This window comes from Pinus tabuliformis, chromosome 3_2, assembly GCF_031772625.1.
Source record: "Pinus tabuliformis cultivar Carrire ecotype Pingquan chromosome 3_2, CPIR1, whole genome shotgun sequence".
Classification (NCBI taxonomy): domain Eukaryota; kingdom Viridiplantae; phylum Streptophyta; class Pinopsida; order Pinales; family Pinaceae; genus Pinus; species Pinus tabuliformis.
In genome coordinates this window covers 545,843,333-545,862,776 of record NC_142302.1, presented here as the reverse complement: position 1 = coordinate 545,862,776, position 19,444 = coordinate 545,843,333, and positions in this window count along the sequence as shown.

Sequence of the window (19,444 nt, the reverse complement as noted above, 5' to 3'; positions counted from 1 at the left end):
TTCTGAGGACACTGTAAATAAAACTGTTGATATTTCTTTATTTTGGTCACTATACTTTGATGGGTCTAAATCTAGTGAAGGTGCAGGAGCAGGATGTATTTTAGTTAGTCGTGAGGGAGAAAAAACTATGTTATCATGCAGATTGGAATTTGAATGCACAAACAATACATCTGAATATGAGGCCTTAATTCAAGGACTTTACAAAGAAATTGATCTTAAAGTTCAATACTTGAAGGTGTTTGGTGATTCAGAAATTGTTATCAAACAAGTTATAAATTCAATTCATTGCCTTTCTGGTCATCTCAAACACTATCAGTGTTTGTAACATGAACTCATATCTCAATTTTTAAGCATTCAATATTTCTCCCATCCCTAGGTCCTAGAACACAGCAGCCAACTTGCTAGCTAACGTTGCCTCCAAACTCCTACCACCGAAGATTACAGCCCAGACAGATTTTCAGTAGAATTAATTTTTAGACCATCAATTCCCGATAATGTTACCAATTGGCAAGTGTTCAATCATGATGAATACATTTTAAATTTCTTGACTTCAGATAGGTCCTATGATGATCAAATCATTGATGAAAGTGATCATGACCTTCAAATTAATGAAAAAAAAGAAGAAAACTCAATACCTAAACCAGTGGTCAAACTTGAGGATCTTTATGATATTAAAGACAGGTTTAAACAGGTGACCAATTCAAAACTCCAGATTTCTACTTTAAGATTTGAATTGATAGACCTAGGTACTGAGGAAAACCCTCAAAACATAAATTTTGGATTAGGAATTTCTTTAAAAGAAAAAACAACATTCATTAGATTGTTACGAAAAAACAAAAATGTCTTCGCTTGGAAATATGATGATTGAAAACATATGATGCATCGATCATTTAGCATACTATTCCAATGCTTTCTGAACAAAAACGAGTGCAACAGGAGTTAAGAAAAATTCATCCTAAGCTAGAGAGTCAAATAAAGGCTGAGCTAAACAAACTCTTAAAGGCTAAGATAATTTTCCCAGTCAGACATTCAAACTGGGTGTCCAATATGGTACCAGTTAGAAAGAAGAAAGGCGACATCGGGATTTGCATCGATTTTAGAAATCTTAATAAGGCAAGCCAAAAGGATAACTTCCCTTTACCTACCATGGAGCAGACACTCCATTCAGTAGCTATTTCTGAGTTAATGTCCTTTCTAGATGGTTTTTCAGGATATAACCAAATTTTGGTCCATCCTGATGACAGGCTTAAAACTACCTTCAGAACTAAGTGGGGAAATTATGCTTACCAAAAAATTCCTTTTGGACTTATCAATGCAGGAGCCACATTCCAGAGAGCAATGGACATAGAATTCAAAGGATTGATCATCAGTAGTTGTCTATTTAGATGATATTACTGTATTTTCTAAGAAAATGTCTAATCATTGACATGATTTAAAACAAATCTTTGAACGTTGCAGAAGGTATCGTATCTCGCTTAACCCAAAGAAGTCCCTTTTTTCTCTTAATCAAGGAAAGCTTTTAGGCTTCATTGTTTCAAAGGATGGTATCTATATTGATCCAGACAGAATTAAAGAGATTTCTGATATTCCATTCCCTCATAATAAAAAATCCATGCAATCATTCTTGGGTCAAATTAACTTTGTCAAAAGATTTGTTCTAGATTTTTCCCAGATTATTTTACCATTGCAAATGATGATTAAGAAAAATTCGGTGTTTAAATGGGGACCTGCAGAAAAAGAGGCATTTGATTCTATCAAACAATCAATCATTAATGCCCCTACTTTAAGCACTCCCAATTTTTCAAGTCATTTCATATTATATACTCTCGTATCTGCTTCATCTTATGCAGTAGTGTTGACTCAAATTAATGATCAAAACTTGGAAGCACCAATATCATTTTACAGCTCAAATCTTCAAGGTGTTGAACTAAATTATTCGGAAGTTGAAAAACAAGTCTTTGCTATGTACAAAGCCATTAAACACTACAGGCCCTTTCTCTTAAAAGCTCACACAAAAGTTATAGTTCCTTTTTCAGCAGTAAGACAATTACTAGTTCAAAGGGAATTAGGAGAAAAGAGAGAAAATTGGGTCACAACATTACAAGAATATGACTTAGAAATCAAACCAGCAAATATTTTCAAAGGCTAAGGTTTTTGTAGGTTGTTAGCAGGAGCATCCAATATTCAAGAACCTGAAGGTACAGAAGATACCGAAGAAATTAATCAGATAAGTATCATAGATCCTAAATCAAAATATGCAGATCTAATTTTCTATTTAAAAAATGGATACACTCCTTCTAATCTTTCCTATAAACAATTTTATTAATATGCTTAGAAAAACCTGAAGCACTAAAAGTTTTGCAGGAGTTACATGATGGACCAGCAGGAGGACATTTTGGAGCTAATACAACAGCTCACAAAATCATTCATGCTGGATATTATTGGCCCACCCTGTTCAGAGATACTCATGAATATGTAAGGAAATGCCAAAGTTGTCAAACCTCCAGTGGAAGACAAAGGAAGCCTGCCTTCCCTTTGCAACCAGTCAACATTGAACAACCTTTTGAGCAATTGGGATTGGACATCATTAGGGAAATCACTCCACATTCATCCAAACAACATAAGTATATCCTTATCGCCACTGATTACTTTACTAAGTGGGTTGAAACAATTCCTTTAAAGACAACAAATTCTGAGGCAATTATGGAATTCATAGATCAATTCATTATTACCAGGTTTGGTGTCCCAAATGCTCTTGTCTTTGACAATGCATCTTATTTCTCTAGAAATTCTATATTTGAATTTGCTATCAAAAGGGGATTTAAATTGAAGTATTCTGCAAATTACTACCCCTAGGGTAATGGTTTAGCAGAATCCACCAATAAAAATCTTATTAGAATTATTAAAAGGACTATTGAGCAGAATCATAAAAACTGGCATAAATATTTGATATTTGCACTATGGGCTAACAAAATAACACAGAAGGCCTCCATAGGCACTTTTCCATTTAATCTAGTATATGGAAAGGAAGCTTTCATACCACCAAATTTAGTACTTCCATCCCTAGCTTTAGTGCAGTTTATTGAAGAAAGTCCCTCATCCTCTATTCAACTAAGACATTATCAAATTTTAAAACTGGAAGAAGAAAGGGAAAAAGCCAGAATTATACATGCAAAACATCAGCAAATTATCAAGTCATATTTTGATACAACTTCAACCATTTCAAAACAGTTACAAGTTGGTGATATAGTTTTGAAATGGGACAAATCCCATGAAGATAAAGGAAAACACACTAAGTTCCAGAAAATGTGGCTTGGACCATTTCAAATCAATGAGAAGATAGGCCCTTCTACTTTCATATTGCAAGATCTATCAATAAAGAGATATTCTCTTCTTGTTAACGGCCTTATCTTGAAAAAAAAATTCAATTGAGGAGGTAACCCCTTCTCCCATTGTAAATATTCAATTTTCAGCAAAATTTGTGTACATAACTTATTTTTTTTAGGATTTTGGAAAATAAAGTTGTAAGAAGCTTTCCATTAGTCTTTGCTATATTGAAAAAGTTTCTCAAAAGAAATAGTTCTGATATTTACTTTTAAAAATGGAAGCCTTAAACGAAAGGAAAATTTATAGGAAATTAGGTATATTTAGATTCTAAAACCCCATTTTATTTTTGTGAAATCTTCTCAAGATTTAGAACTACTGTAAATCATTTTAATGTTTTTAAGCAGCCTGAGAACGGTTATCAATACAAAAAAAAAAAACTGATTCAATCTTAGCATCTTCAACTCTTACCCTGTCATCCATGTTCTCTTAAGGAGAAAATTGTTCATCCCATTCATCAAATTTTATAATTACTCAGAGTGTAATTCTAAAATATATTTGATATAAATGATAAGAGGTCTTATTACAAGCCTGCTTACCATGATCATAGGGGAATAATTCAATTGACATTACCAATACTGCATATCAAAACAGGGTAATGGTTTATGTTATAAGACAAGGGGTCTCATCACGAGCCAACTTGTTCAGTTAAATTACAACCAGTGAATAACATTGTCAAACAGCTGGCCACCTAACCAGGACAATGGCTTTTTATCCTACAAAATAAGTTAAAATAAAAAGTGATACAAAAATATGAAGGCATATTTTTGGATTCATTCTTTTAATTATACTCTGAAATGGATGGGATAATGAATGATCAAATGGTTAAAAGGTATCCCTGTCGAGACTATAAACATTTGCTGGTAGTAGAGGCTCTACGTATGACAAATTAGTCATTATAAAGCTAAGTTGGAAAAGTTTTTTGTTTTATCATTATCAACCAATTAAGGCTAATTTTAAACTTAGAATGTATTTAATTTTAACAAGAGAAGAAAATAGCAGAAATAGTTATTATTACATTCAGGATTTATATATGCCTAGTTATATTAGAATTCTCCTCTTAGATAAGATTTCCAGATGAAGAAAGTTTAAGTATTTCAACATTTCTCAGAGATAACTATTTCTCCCAGTGAATCGCCAATTGTTGTGTTGTAAAACAACCCCCCATTTCATAAATTTTTTATTTGAAATCATAAAATGAAATGGGTCCCTTTTAAACATATATGTCTGAATAAATTGGTATTAACTCATCATTAGAAAAAGCCCTCTTCAAAAGGTCCAATGGAAATGATATATTTTAAAATAAACCTTTTGAAAAATAATAAAATAGGTCTTTTAAATAATTATAAAGTTCTTTATTATTACGATAAAGCGATTGAAAGATCGTATATCGCAATAATAAGAAAAAACATATATAAAAAGACCCATTCACTCACTCCGATCCGAAAAAAGGAAATCGCTATTGGATATCGGGGAAAGGCAAAAACACATAGTATAGAGAAAACACCTCCCCCATTTCCCCGATACGATAAAAGGTATCACCATCGGCAGTCGGCCGTAACAACCCAACACATGAATTGTGACACCTTCAAATCCTCCAATGCGATAAGGCATATCGCCATCGACGATTGGCGATTTTGCAATGGCATAAGTAATATGACCCGAACCCATCCCCGACTGCGATGCATTAAATTAAGGCGCGTGTTTTAAAACATATTTAAAAGGCTTGCATGCATTGTATCACCTTTTGGTGATCGAAGGATATTTTGGACTATTATTAAAACCTTCCCGTTCACGTTACCAATCATCAATTGCGATTAAATTCTGATTATCCGCCAAATATCTAAGCCATGCTTGAATGGATCATTCATCATATAAATGTTATGATGTGTATTTAAAAAACTCCTTTACCATGATTGACAGGTTAAACGGCCAATTAATGAAGTAGTTATGCCGATATTTTCCCTTATATTGTATCTGCGACAGTTTCACTACAAGCCTTTATTATTCGCTAATTGATATAATTCTTTCATATTGGCTCATACTACCTATTCTCTGTATCACGTTGGTTTCATTCCTTGTGTAGAACTCTGCCGAAATAGTAAATTTGAAGCAAATGGAAAAGAAATCCAAGAGATCTGTGGTAGCACCGGCTCCTACAACAACAGTGCAGCCAACCAGTGATCCAGGACCAAGTAAAAAAGGTTTAATTTCAGACACTACATGTCTCGGCCTTGGAAATACAAGTTGGCAAAGTATCTACAATTTAATTGAAGCATAGGAGCCTGAGGAAGTGTCGGAAGAAGCTACTGCAGACTCGACTAATAAATCAGAAGCTTCCTTGAAAGATTTAGCTGACTCATATTTACACAGGATAGCAGCATGAGAGAAAATTCTTCCATACATTGATGTAGTCATATGGGTGGTTGAAGAAATTCTAGTTTCAAATAGAACTTTTTGCACAGTTGACGGAAGAATTTTTGGTTCATTTCAGTCTGATGACTTAAGGAAGATGTATCACTTGCCCGAACCTGAAAAGAAATACAACAAAGCCTTTCTGGAGAAATTCGCAACAGAGAACGAAACTGAATCGGCCCCAATTAAGCAATGGAGACAGAATCCAACAAAGCACAAACATGAATCATCAGGTAAGTACTTCGTGGATTCATTGTCATCTCCTTACTATTATGTTGGGGCAATGATGTGTAGAATGTGGGGAATGCATGATTTAGCAAAGTTTACTATTGAAATGGTTCCTTTAATGGAAGCGGTGGTTAATAGTTATGTTATAGATTGGGAAAACATATTGTCCAATAAATTAGCCACTACAGTTATTGACTTCAGATCAAATGCACATAAAACCACTAGAACCATTCCCCCTTTTTATTATAGTGCTTATATTATGAATACTCTTTGCTTTAAGTCTGAATACCCAGTACTCGGGTGGAGATGGACTGCACAATACCCTAAGCCAATCCACTTTTATCATCAGATGTTATGGAAGGCACACTATAAAGACCACTTGTACCAAATCTGTAATGGTTTCATGTTACCTATCTATTATGCCATTTTTGATAAGCCTGCCCCAAGGATTTATGAGGAAGCAACGATTGATTCGACTGTTGTAGGGAATTGCATTGGAGAAGAAAAGTTCACATATATAATGATTTATGGTAGCCTCGCAAGACCCCATATCCTTCCTTTGTATATACCTAATAAGCTATTTGCTCGAGAGTTGGCCTACCAAATAACCACAGCAGGAACATCCAAAACTCTTAGGAATTGTAAAAAGCAGTCATGGCCTACATTTCCTTTGATATGCGGTGTTTACACTCTACATGATTACAAACGTGCGGAGAAAGAAACAGAAAAAATAAACATGCTCAACCTTTCAACCATCCCCAACAGGAAATACGACGCAAGGAAAGTTGCCTATAAAATGCTTGAACAAGCCAAAATTACAAAGTTTGACTATGAAAAAGATCAATTTGACAACCTGTTTTCTTCATCAGAATCATTATTTCACGTAAAAACATTGGCCAAAATGAAATATAAAGATGAAGGACTGGTAGATTTCAATAGGCTTAGAGAACAGTGGTTGCAAACTCTGCCTCTGGACTTATTAACTACTACCCCCACAACTCAGTCAAGCGAGCCTGAACAGCGAATTATTGACAAACCTCCTGCTACAGAGAAAATTTCCGAAAAAGGAAAAGAGCCAAAACAGGAGACAGATCAGGAGAAAGAGAAGAAACAGGGCAGTGAATATATTGATATAGATACTTAGATTGATCCCAAACTCCTCAAAGAGTGGAAATAATTTGACTCTATTATAAGCAATCCTGAGACTTCACAAGGGTTCGGCACACCTCATGTAATAGTCGGTCAAGAAACAACAACAACTACGGTTCCAATTGAAGGGACCAGTGGCCTATCCATCAGTAAAGATGCAGAAATAATTCCTAAAGATCCATCCGATCAGATTGTTTTGTAGATAGAAGACATACCACCATTAGATGACTTTTACAGTCCCAAACACAGGGCTGTGGTGAAAAGACAAAGAAAAAGGAGGAGACTTGATCAATATTCCCTTTTACCAGAACAAACAGAGATGGCTAATGTGGTGTGGAAGGAAGAATTTAACCCTTTCGATGACCTTACAAAACTTTCACAGTATGTCGAAGCCTATTCGGCAGCCACTATGGATAAAGCCTCGGAAGTAAGCAATCTACTTAAGGAAAGAGACCAAACAATTATTTCGTTGCAGTCATAGGTGTTTGAAAGACATCAAAAAATAGAACAGTTAGAATAACAACTATCAACACAGCAGCAGATAAACAATCAATTAAATGAGCAATTGCTCAAGGAGAAGCAAAGGATAGACTTAAGCGCAGTACAGAAACAAAAGGAATTATCCAAAGCATTGGCTAGGTTGAAGACAATGAATGAACAAATGAGTAAGACGAAGGATGAGCAAATCGCTCAACTGTCACACCAAGTAGAGAAGTACAAGAGTCTTCCGCAACCAACAGATTTCAGGTCCAAAGCTCTCGAAATCAATGAAGCATTGATTACACAGCTAAAACTACTATGTCATAACATTTCTCTGGTTGAGCCCCTTTGTGAGATTTCTTCACCAATAGTTGACAAATCAGTTGATGCCAGGTAGGATTTAGAACAGGTCGATGAGACTTTAACCAACTTTCTTGCTTGGCAAGACACCAGTGAAGGGCAAGTCACGAATCTGCCTAAAATACTAGAGTCACACAAAGAAATCCTTTTTCTAGAATGGAAGTCACAACTGATGAAAGCAAAGAGAGAAACCTCAAGATACATATTATCAACAAGTAATTTAATTGAGTTAATCAATGACACTCTTTACCTGTCTAACATGATTTCACAGTGCTCTCCAGGTAATTTGACGTCAACAAAAGCATTGGAACAAACATGCAATCAAGAATTGGAGAAGAATGGAATATTAATCACCGACATCCAAAGTTTAACTTGGGATACCTTTTGGTTTTTCTTAATTAAACCATACAGTCAGAGGGCTGCACTCAAATTTTTAACCGATTCCATCAGTTGCATGATTCCTGAAATCCATGATGCCACATACTAAGATCAACTACATTCTCGTCTGAGTCGCCCTCCAGAATTGTAACCGATGCTTGCTATCTGCCAGCTCAAGCCAAAGGGAGATCATCTGAAACAATGAATCATGCTGTTGACTGCAAACAAGCCGATTTTGAGGAGATACTCATAATTTAGTTGTACTAATTAATAGCATTTTTATTTTTTAATTAGTTAGCCTAATTAGTATTTATAGGCCCTTTCATGCATTTAGAAAGGGTCCTTAGTTTTTGTATGAACTCAAATTAGTAAGTCACACTATTGTGCTTTTGATATATTTTTATAAAGACTGGGCCAGTATTCTGAATTTTAACGAAGAAAGCTTTGATGAGATGTGCACTATTGCCTTGTTGTGGAAGTGTTTCTAAGTTAGAAGAAGAAATTTGAATGCGATTGATATCGGGAGTGATCCAAGTAACATATGGTACTATTATCTATGCTCTTGCCTCATTCTTGCATGTGAACTAGCATTTATTTAATCTTGCTATCATTGGATATATGTATGTGTTTTAACTTCAATCCTTATACTTATCACTATTGAACGTCTAAGGAGTGTTATTGTTTCAATCATATTTATGTCTATGATATATATGAAGAATAGTGTAATAATGTTTTCGTGATTACTTTTTTCAACTACTTGAACAAAATAATTATAACATGAATAAATGATTTTGTTTACCAATAGAGTCATCTATATGCCTGTTTGTAGATAAAGATCATCAAAAGTTACACTAAAACAGAAATTTCCCTGGATAGGATAGTTGTTCGTAATTTTACTTTTAGATTAAATCATTCATCCATTATCAATATATATTAGAGAATCAACCACTTATCCATCCTATTTACCAATCATTGGGAAACTAGTCCCATTATTTCCAGTCGGAGCCACCACATCAAACGGAAAAGGAGCTTCCTTTAAGGTCCGGATCGAGTGGTATTCTCCGATGTTGTTGCAGTGATTTTCGAGGCATCAACAGACCCAAAATACCTCGAACAAAAAACTTTGGTTTTCCAAAATGTACGCACTTTCCTCCTGTGGGAGTGTGTGTATACATATACGCTAATTTTGTTCCGTTAACCCGCGTGTATATGATTCTTGGACAAAGTGAACTAGCGTATACTTTTTAAACCAATCTTTTCTTCAATCTCTGGAGTCTGATCTATAATCCTATTTTGTTAATCTGTTGCACTGTGAACTGCCATTTGTGTGAGTTGCCATGAAGGACAACACCTGTATCATAATTCCAACAATTGGAGGATCATGCAGCATGGCATATCGGAGGATATGGTAGAATGGCATATCGAAGGATTAGGCAGCATGGCATATCGTAGGTTCCAATTACATGGCATATCGACGATCACAGATTAGGGTTGCATCACATATCGGTAATCACACTTCATAACATCATGGCTTATCGACACACTGTGCATTAAAGTTCTGATAAATCAGAGGTCCTGGATGAATCGACGATCGACAATCGCAACAATGCAAGACATGTCACAAATTGGCAATTGGCGATCTTAAAAGTAAACACTATAAAAGAATTGTGGGAAAATAACCATAAATCACCGGGAAAGGCCGAAAGTGACTTACAAAGGAAATCAACAAAAACCAAGGGTGTATGGGCCTTTTCTCTCTCCTTTACAAGGCCACATGGTGGAATACTATTGGTCCTGATCAAGCCTCGTGGTGTCTGACGTCATCATGACATGGCAGTGTGGAGGACACGTGGCATGAAAATCTAGCATTTTCAAGGGTCAAAAAAGGTCATATCTAGGTGACATGTGTCACCACTCATGAAGTGTCATGTGGAAGTGATGATGTCACATCAGCAATCGCAAATCATAGGTTGAGGCTTATCAGCACTTTGTGACGCAATGCACACATGGGAAAGTGTGATAAAGGGGCTCTCATGTGGGGGTCTGTCCGCAGTCACAAACATAAAAAACGAAGGTGGAGCTGGAGGTCGAGCGCTAAAGGACTATTGCAATCAGATATTGCAAGCACGACACGGCTCCAATTTAAAAGTCTCGACTAGAAACCTCTAATGTAGAGCTCTGATAAATGGTACAGTATGGTAATGAAGACTTAAGGAAACTAGGCGCAAAGCACTTATAAAGGGAAAAAGTCCCCCAAAAAGCAGTCCAAAGGTCCTAGCACCTTAGGGCTAAACACCCAGTCATATGATGAAGAAATACTGAAATGGATCAAAGAAAAAAGGGCTTAAAGAAATCGGTGTTCGCAGTCTTACAAATCATGTCCAGTTCAAAGTTCTCAAACAACCTGAGCTCCGATACAACTGTAGAATTGTTTCACAGGGCATAGTTGGTTACAGTAAAATGTCAAATAAGTAATGGGGGAGAATGAGTTGGTATTTGTGCTTAGGACATGTTTTTCCAATCATGAGATATCTCTCCCGGTTCTTGTAAGCGAAGAACTAACGTCGTTAAGACTGAAAGCGATAGGGAACCGAACAAAAGAGTACGAGGCGTAATGTGGGAGGAACATGGTTGGACCAAAGCTCTGAAATCGCATGGTTCAGCAGCTGAGGCACTGAATGAAGGCATGGAGTAGTGGGAAATCGATATAGGTTAATCCTATAGAAGCCCCTGCAACAAGAAACCAAGGACTACATGGGCCACAAAAATGGATTCGACTACTTCACTGCACGTCTTCTATGAGTAAATGAATGTATCGAAGTTGAGGAGGACTTGATGATTCGGCACGGAGGTCCATGCAGAGGGAATATGAAGCATTGCCTAGATGACCTATGTTACTATACCGGGACATGAAGGTCACAGTCGAACCACTCCCAGCTCTAGAGAACGAGTGATTCAGGAAGTTAAGGTGAAAGTGACAAGAACTGGCCGAGTAGCAGGAGAAAAACACCAAGGCAAAGACGTGGCCTAACCAGAGGCCATAAAAGGAACAGCTGGGAAATGTTTTCCTCACCATCATTCAATTTTCCTTATTTTTATTTATTATGTATTTCTTGCATTTTAAAGAAAGGAATCAAATCCTAATTGTAATCATTGTGGGCAACAAAGCTATCACAAACCAAGACTCCTAGTCAATCAGACAGCTCGATGCTGAGGCTGAGATATTTTTATAATTAGTTTCCAAGCTCTGCCTCTCCTAATAAAAAGGATGAAGAAACACTTAATAGAGGTTCCCAAATATTGTGGTTACTCTTTTGGTTCTACTTGCATGTTCATGAGGGACTTGAGCGATATCTTGCTAAATGTAATGGACCAGTTATTGGGACTCAAAGGTTAATGAAGCTATTATATTGATTCATATCATATAAATGTTCAATATGTTTTATCCTTTTTATATCACTTCATGTATGTTTTTCTACCTCTGAAGTAGTTTAATGAGGCTACAGGTTTCACCCTCGTTCATGATTGTATATTTGTTACTAAGTAGTAATAGTCCCTGCGTTAGCTACAGATTTACTTATGTAAGTGTAATTTGCACATATTACTTATGTTTTTAGTGACATATGTACCCATGAGGTCTTTACTATCACTCCATTGTTTCTACCATTCCACCTCTTAATTCTTCCATACTTCAGCTGGAAAATTGTTGCCTAGGATTCTGTTTTGTTTACAACCCTATGCATCAAATTCCCTCATTTCTTTCCTCCTCTTTATGTTACTACAACTCCAATATTAAATCTACCTGTTGTTGTGTGACGGTGACAAGAACAAGACATTCCTCCTTGAGATCAGCCTGATTTACCCCTTGAGCATTTGGATCCATGTATTGGCTTGAGTTTACCTTGATGAAAGACTATTGAACCAAGACTCCTTTATTCTCTTTTTAAAACTTCGTTACAATTGGAGTGCAACATAATCCCTCAGATAATCCAAAATGCACTCCTCTCTTTAAGATGTCCTAGGCACTGGTCTAGAATCAACCCAGAGGCTGTCTCTAGGAAGCTTTCTATATCTCCTGAAGCACTTGTGCTACAGGTGCTATAAAAAGTGACAACACTATACATTTGATGAGTCTTTGACCTTTCGAATTTTTGTCTTACTAGGCCATTGTCTCATTTGTAAATTGTCTTTTGTAATACATGTGGTGTAATGACGTCCAAGAGACAAATGTTAAATATGAAAAAGCCACAAATTGGAATGTAATGAGTCATATTAGAATATAAACAGTCATAGAAGAAAATGAATCATGGGTAAGCTCAAAGGTCATTATAATTTTTATAAATAGCTCCTGATAACTAAAGCAAAGGGTTTGTTGCCGAGATTTTTGGGAGGCTTAGCCTTGAATTCTCTTGTACTGCATAGGAGATAGATTATTCTTTGGAGAAGAAAGGCGTGGCTTCGTGTTCCATTATTGGATACAATGTTTCATCCATGTAACAGTGTACTTGGGATATTATTCTTATAATCAGAAGCTCAATGAGTTGACATTCCTTCATACATGTATCATAGATGTCATTTTACTATTTTGGTTATGTGTATGGTATATGTTGCTTTATTCACATGCTAAGTTAATGAACTATTTTTTTGCTTAACTATATTCATTGTTGAATGAATGTTGTTATGTTTTAACAATTGTTGTTTGATATGTGGACTAATTTGTGGGTATTTTAAAAACCTTCCTCATTTTCTTTACAAAACATATTTTGAAACTAATTTATAGAAATAGAACTAGAAAATAGGAATCTTGAACTGCTTGGACATCTTGCACAGAATTTGAGGCTTATGCTAATGACTGAGGTTGTAAAGATGTTATTATGTTTCCTTTCCTAATTATCTGTCATTTTTCTCCTACAAACCTGCATCATGTTATTATGTTGCTAAATGTTTGTTCCCTATTGCTAGAACAATTAAGGTATAAGTATTTACCTTTTTTCATAAATAATAAAGTACATCAAAATGATATTATTATTATAGTGGCAAGGTATAACATTATCTCTCTCTCTCTCTCTCTCTCTCTCTCTCTCTCTCTCTCTCTCTCTATAGATATATATATATATATATATATATATATATATATCTATATATATATATATATATATATATATATATCTATATATATAGATAGATAGTTATATATATATATATATATATATATACATGATGGTGTTACATGAGTGGATGTTACAAGACTATCCCCATCGAATATGGTCTTTTATAAGTTTCAAATTTTATTGAAAATGTGATTTAATAATAAGTTAAATTTATTTCCAACATTCACATTTTAATAACATTACAATTAAATTATTAACTATGTCAAAACCTCTTATTCAAATTTTCTTGTATATTATATTTCATTATTTTACAAGTGATTCATACCCATCCAACATGACTTTCTTATAAGTTTCAAATTTTATAAAAAAAATTATAACTTAATAATAAGTTAAAGGGATTTCCGAAGGGGGCTACACGCAGGAGGCGAGATGGAAGGCGAGAGGCAGAAAATGCATAGAGTTCAGAGACACACAGAGTCGGACCCTAATGGCAGCCCACAGAGGAGGGAGCTCCACTCCCTCCTACAAAGATGTTGTGGCCAGCAGAGACAAGTCCCATCTGAGTAATGTTAGAGGCACAGGGGAAGAAGAAAGCAGTAATAAGGAAAAGGAGACAGATGGGGTAGAGGCGAAGGAAAAGAGCAACACAAAGGAAAAGGAAGAAGAAGACAAAAACCAGGGTGGGAAAAAAGAGGGAGTTAAACAAAAGGGACTGTGTAGACCCAGATCGAACATCACTCTGAGAGTAGTTTTAAATAATTTGGCACTACAAGAGCACAGGGAACATATGGAAACTTACGCCATCATTTGAAAATTCATGGGAGTATGGCCCACTGAAAAAGCTTTGCAAACCTGGATCAAATATCATTGGAAACCTAAGGGCAGCATAGATCTTCACCTTGGGTCAAAGGGTTTCTTCACAGTGGTGTTTACAAACATTGAAGACAAAGATAGAATATTTGAAGGAGGGCCCTACGTTTTTGCAGCAGGCCTCTATATGAGGCCTTGGGTGATGAACTTTGTTCCAGAGAGAGAAACTTTCACTTCAGCTCCTTTCTGGGTAAGGATTTTTTTCTCTACCCCTGGATTACTGGCAAGATGAATCACTTATGGCCATAGGAAATAAACTAGGTCATTTTATCAAAGCCGCGGAAGCCACCAGATGGGGTAAATATACTTCCTATGCAAGGATTTGTGTGGAGATGGACCTTTCAGGAGCTCTACTGGATGCAGTTATCTCGGAAGTCTTCGATGAGGAATGGGTGCAAATGGTAGACTATGAGCATATCCTGTTCAGATGCCGTAAATGCCATGAACATGGGCACCTGTTCAGAGACTACCCTCTCAGTAAAGAAGAAGACAAAAGTAAACTAAAAGCAAAGAAGGACACTGAAATCTTTCTGAAAGTATCAAGCAAAGGAAAAGGAAGTAAAAAAGAACCAAAGCAACAACATAAAGAGGGACTAAAGGCCAGTCAAAATAAATTCCAAGCTCTGGTGGAGATGGAAGACATGCCAAACGAAAACCAGTCTAAGGAGAAAGACCCTAAGGAGAAGGAGAAAGGGGAAAACTATACTCCAGTACTAAATACTAATGATGAAGAAGAAACCATGATGAATGAAGCAGAGCTAGAAATGGACCGTGAAATGACCCAGAGTGAAACGGATCTAGAGGATCATGAACTGCAGGAAATTCTAGATAAGGAAAACCTAGATCTGGAAGGATTTCTATAATAGGGAACCAGGGTGGGGATAGATTCGTTACCTCAAGATGAATGCAATAGAATACAACAGTTTTTTATTTGGAAAACTCAGGAAAAGGGGGTAGTTAAAGGAAGAAACAACGACAGGTAGGAATACAGAGGTGTGAAGACAATGAAATCAAATCCAGGTTTAGCAACCAAAAATGCAGGTAAGAAACAAGGAAGAAAGAATCAGAATAAGCTATTAATGGAGTGTGGGAAGCTGATGATAGACTCAGGTAATATGAAAGACCTGACTAGTTACTCCTTCACAAATATTTTTTTATGAAGTTTACATCTTGGAATATAAGGGGTCTGGCTAGTAAGAGAAAACAAAGAATGCTTAGCTTTAGAATGAAATAAGATATGCCGAATATGATCTTCATTCAGGAAACAAAGATTTCCATTCAGAAAATAAAAGCAATCCATTTCAAATGGCTTCATAGATTTGAGTTTTTAGAAGTTAAAGCAGATAACACAGCAGGGGGCATTCTCACTCTCTGGAACCCTCAAAAAGTTAGAGTATTAGATGCAGAGGCATCTAGAAACTACTTATTAGTACTCATTCAACCAGCAGGGGTTTATGAAACCTTCCTAGTCACTAATGTTTATGGTCCCCAAAGATTAGAGGATAAACTCAGATTGATAGAATCCCTCACTGATCTTAGGAACAGACAAAATGGAATCCCCTGGATCTTGGGTGGGGATTTTAATATGATAAAATCTCTTTCGGAAAAGAAAGGGGGAACCAGAGTGCTAAACAAAGACTCATTAGCATTTCAAGCATTCACAGAGAACTTGAAACTAGTTGACTCGGACTCAGAAAATGGCCTTTTTACTTGAAACAATAAGAGAGGAGGGGAAGCCTAGGTAGCCTCCAAGTTAGATAGGTTCATGGTTTCAGAAGACCTTATGCTTATAAATAATGAAATTACAGCAAAAATTCTTCCCTTTGGTGGCTCATATCACTGGCTGATTCAATTGGAAATTAAGGGTTTGGATTCTCCTAGGAACAGACCCTTCAGATTCAAAAACATTTGGATCTCCCACCCAGATTTCTTGAGTAATATCAAAGAATGGTGGAATGAGGACATACAGATCCAAGGTTCTAAAATGTTTCTCCTTCATAAAAGACTAAAGCATATCAAGAGTAGACTCAAAGATTGGAATAAGAAGGATTTCAGAAACATTTTTGTGAATAAAAAATCTGTGGAAAGCGAAATTCAGGAACTCAACCAGGAGCTGATCCAAGAAGGCTTTAACTATGAAAAAAATGAACAATCTAACAAACTGCACCATGAATGGGAAAACCTATGTAAACAAGAGGAAATATTCTGGAGACAAAATTGCAGAGTGCAATGGCTCAAAGAAGGAGAGCGCAACACGAGATTTTTTCATAGATCCACCATGGCCAATAGGGCATTCAACAGAATCTCAACAATAAAAGATAAAATGGGAGAGACTCAGAACACACATAAGGAAATTGAAAAGTGCTTGTTCAACATTTTCGAGACATTTCTCGAGAAAACAGTCCAGATAGGGAGGATTCAATAAAGGAAATCACAAGATATATCCCTAAGCTGGTGTCTAGAGAGGACAATATCAACCTAAATAGACCAGTCACTGAAGAGGAGGTTAGAAAAGTCCTCAAAGAAATGCAGAATGGCAAAGCACTAGGCCCAGATGGTTTTAATGTGGATTTATTCAAAGCTTGTTGGGATATAGTAAAACTTGATATTTTAAATGTTGTTGAGGATACTAAGGGTAGTAAACTATGAATTGTGACACCTTCAAATCCTCCAATGCGATAAGGCATATCGCCATCGACGAATGGCGATTTTGCAATGGAATAAGTAATATGACCTGAACCCATCCTCGACTGCGATGCATTAAATTAAGGCGCGTGTTTTAAAACATATTTAAAAGGCTTGCATGCATTGTATCACCTTTTGGTGATCGAAGGATATTTTGGACTATTATTAAAACCTTCCCGTTCACGTTACCAATCATCAATTGCGATTAAATTCTGATTATCCGCCAAATATCTAAGCCATGCTTGAATGGATCATTCATCATATAAATGTTATGATGGGTATTTAAAAAACTCCTTTACCATGATTGACAGGTTAAACGGCCAATTAATGAAGTAGTTATGCCGATATTTTCCCTTATATTGTATCTGCGACAGTTTCACTATAAGCTTTTATTAGTCGCTAATTGATATAATTCTTTCATATTGGCTCATACTACCTATTCTCTGTATCACGTTGGTTTCATTCCTTGTGTAGAACTCTGCCAAAATAATAAATTTGAAGCAAATGGAAAAGAAATCCAAGAGATCTGTGGTAGCACCGGCTCCTACAACAACAGTGCATCCAACCAGTGATCCAGGACCAAGTAAAAAAGGTTTAATTTCAGGCACTACATGTCTCAGCCTTGGAAATACAAGTTGGCAAAGTATCTACAATTTAATTGAAGTAGAGGAGCCTGAGGAAGTGTCGGAAGAAGCTACTGCAGACTCGACTAATAAATGAGAAGCTTCCTTGAAAGATTTAGCTGACTCATATTTACACAGGATAGCAGCACGAGAGAAAATTCTTCCATACATTGATGTAGTCATATGGGTGGTTGAAGAAATTCTAGTTTCAAATAGAACTTTTTGCACAGTTGACGGAAGAATTTTTTGTTCATTTCAGTCTTATGACTTAAGGAAGATGTATCACTTGCCCGAACCTGAAAAGAAATACAACAAAGCCTTTCTGGAGAAATTCGCAGCAGAGAACGAAACTGAATCAGCCCCAATTAAGCAATGGAGACAGAATCCCACAAAGCACAAACATGAATCATCAGGTAAGTACTCCGTGGATTCATTGTCATCTCCTTACTATTATGTTGGGGCAATTATGTGTATAATGTGGGGAATGCATGATTTAGCAAAGTTTACTATTGAAATGGTTCCTTTAATGGAAGCGGTGGTTAATAGTTATGTTATAGATTGAGAAAACATATTGTCCAATAAATTAGCCACTACAGTTCTTGACTTCAGATCAAATGCACATAAAACCACTAGAACCATTCCCCCTTTTTATTATAGTGCTTATATTATGAATACTCTTTGCTTTAATTCTGAATACCCAGTACTCGGGTGGAGATGGACTGCACAATACCGTAAGCCAATCCACTTTTATCATCAGATGTTATGGAAGGCACACTATAAAGACCACTTGTACCAAATCTGTAATGGTTTCATGTTACCTATCTATTATGCCATTTTTGATAAGCCTGCCCCAAGGATTTCCGAGGAAGCAACGATTGATTTGACTGTTGTAGGGAATTGCATTGGAGAAGAAAAGTTCACATATATAAGGGTTTATGGTAGCCTCCCAAGACCCCATATCCTTCCTTTGTATATACCTAATAAGCTATTGGTTCGAGAGTTGGCCTACCAAATAACCATAGCAGGAACATCCAAAACTCTTAGGAATTGTAAAAAGCAGTCATGGCCTACATTTCCTTTGATATGCGGTGTTTACACTCTACATGATTACAAACGTGCGGAGAAAGAAACAGAAAAAATAAACATGCTCAACCTTTCAACCATCCCTAACAGGAAATACGACCCAAGGAAAGTTGCCTATAACATGCTTGAACAAGCCAAAATTACAAAGTTTGACCATGAAAAAGCTCAATTTGACAACCTATTTTCTTCATCATAATCATTATTTCAGTAAAAACATTGGCCAAAATGAAATATAAAGATGAAGGACTGGTAGATTTCAATAGGCTTAGAGAATAGTGGTTGCAAACTCTGCCTCTAGACTTATTAACTACTACCCCCACAACTCAGTCAAGCGAGCCTGAACAGCGAATTATTGACAAACCTCCTGCTACAGAGAAAATTTCCGAAAAAGGAAAAGAGCCAAAACAGGAGACAGATCATGAGAAAGAGAAGAAACAAGGCAGTGAATATATTGATATAGATACTTAGATTGATCCCAAACTCCTCAAAGAGTGGAAACAATTTGACTCTATTATAAGCAATCTGAGACTTCACAAGGGTTCAACACACCTCATGTAATAGTCGGTCAAGAAATAACAACAAATACGGTTCCAATTGAAGGGACCAGTGGCCTATCCATCAGTAAAGATGCAGAAATAATTCCTAAAGATCCATCCGATCAGATTGTTTTGTAGATAG